This window comes from Tupaia chinensis, unplaced genomic scaffold (genome assembly GCF_000334495.1).
Source record: "Tupaia chinensis unplaced genomic scaffold, TupChi_1.0 Scaffold000173_1, whole genome shotgun sequence".
Classification (NCBI taxonomy): Eukaryota; Metazoa; Chordata; class Mammalia; order Scandentia; family Tupaiidae; genus Tupaia; species Tupaia belangeri.
The window spans coordinates 409386-411792 of record NW_006159648.1 but is presented as its reverse complement, the minus strand read 5'-3'; positions in this window follow the sequence as shown (position 1 = coordinate 411792).

Sequence of the window (2407 nt, the reverse complement as noted above, 5' to 3'; positions counted from 1 at the left end):
TCCACGTCACAATTGTACTTCGTGAATGTCTTCTTGATAGCATCTGTTATTATAGATACCTCAATAGCGTTGATACACTCCAGATCGTAAAATACATACCTTATTAATTATAGTAATGAAAAATAAAGTATATGAAAGATAGATAACAAATACATCAATGAGACTCAAATTAACCTAGTGCTCCAAAATTTTCTTTCCCAATTAATTTATCCATTGTAAGTAATTATTTATTTAAAAATGCCTATTAAGTATTCCAGGAGTGCCCTGTTCTGTTTGGGGCACTAAAAAGATAGAATGGAAAGTCTTTAATCTTGGGGAACTATTTATTTAAGAAGACAAAATCTGCATGCTTATAAAATTAAATGTCAACTCTAAGAAGTATCAGTAGATAAGGAATTCTATTCTATGAAGTATTGTTGTAGAAATGTAGAGAAAAATATCACCATAGGTTGGCCTTAGAAATTCGTAGGTTATCTGTAAGAACACATAGGGAAATAGCTAGATTGAGGTGGTTTAGGAGAAGGCAATTATGGAGAGTGACAGGTGGCAGAGTGGGAATAGACTTAGTTAAGGCTTTATGTTTGAAATGAACAAGCAGCTACAAAAATGATAGCAATATGCAGCATTTACTTATTTAACATTAACAACTCTGTTACTGAATTGGTTTCTTTACTTGTCACAGAGCTAGTCAAAAGGGTATCTGTCATGACTTGAATATGTTCCCCACAAACTTCATATACATTCATGCATCACAGAGACATGGACATGTTCTGAGACACGTGTTGTTAGGCAATTTCATTTTGCAGATCTCGGAAAATGTGCTTACACAAACCTAGATAGCATAGCCTACCACACACCGAGTCTCTATGACATAGGGCATTGTTACTAACATTGGTTTGTGGTCTGTGGTTGACTAAAACATCACCATTGAGTGCATGACCACAATGGCACCCTCTCTCCAGTGTAAAGGTATTAGGTGATGCAACCTTCAGGAGGTAATTAGGTCCTAAGTGTGGATCACTCGTGAGTGGGATGAGTTGCCTTATGAAAGGGAGTCCATAGAGCTCTTTCGCTCTTTCTCATCTGTGTGCGAATTCAAGATGGCTACAGTCTGTGACCTGGAAGAGGTCCCTCACCAGGTTCTAACTATGCTGGCACCTTGATCTTGGATTTTAACTTCCAGAACTGAGAGAAATACTGGGTTGTCAGGAAAGCTATGATGTATTTTTTTTTCTCCTTTTCTATTCAAAAGTGCGTCATGACTTTTCCGACAACCTGATAATTGCATGCCGTTCAAGCCACCCAGCTCATGATAACTTGTTACACAACAGCCTGAACTGAGAAAGTCCATGCTTGAACTCAAACATTCCAGCTCCTTGTCTAAAGCACTTTATGAAACTGAAAGACTAAGACGATGTCAAATGAAAGTCGGCATTGCATGTCAGGTTGAAGAGCTTAGACTTAATGAAACACGAAATGTGGTAACATATATAGATATGCATAACAGTAGCTGCTGTGGGAGTTTATATTTAGAAGGCGTGATGAGAAAAGGAAAGATAAATAAGGGAACATCAATATCAATATGTTAAAAGTTTTCGGTATCATCACAGACATTTGTTCATACAGGCTGTGTTACATGGATAAGTTGTCTTCCTAACCTATAAAGTGATAACAATAATATCTATAGTATAAAGTTATAAAAATCTGCAAAATATCAGTAACAGATATATGTGAAAATGCTATATGTAATGCTACATATATAATCTATAAATGTATGCATGCTTTTATTTGCTGAAGCATATATGTGCTTGCTGTAGAGAGAGGGCCACACTTTATACATGTATTATATATTAATAGATTTACACACATTTAATTTACTATAGTCTGCATGCACTTGCTGATAAAAGAGAGAGAGAATAAAGCGAGAAAGCGCCCCCATGAGGGCATGGCTCCGCTTCAGTCCCTTCCTCCATTTCTCTCTCTGGATTTTGGCCATGCATGCACATGAACATGGTGTGTTTTTCTAGCTGGTAGTTCTGGGATTCAAACCACACAATCAGCCACGTGGGATCAAGCTGCCTTGACTGCCACACCACTGACTGGCCAAGAATGCTCTCTCCTTCTTCATATAGGTGTGTGTGTGTGTAAGAATGTTATCTGATGTATTTTAACATTCAAAGTAATACATTATTTTGGTAAGCCTTAACTGTATGAATAAGTATGTGATGAGGAGAGGGGCTCAGGGTGGCCATGACTGTGTGCTCAGGACTGCTGTGCCTCCACTCTCAGGGTGCAGGTGAGTGACCATGCAGTTTCAGTGTGCTCAGGGACTAGGTGCCCTGCTATTTGGGCTGGTTAACCAATCTTACATTCCTTGGCAAAATTTAATTTGGTTAAAATGTATTAT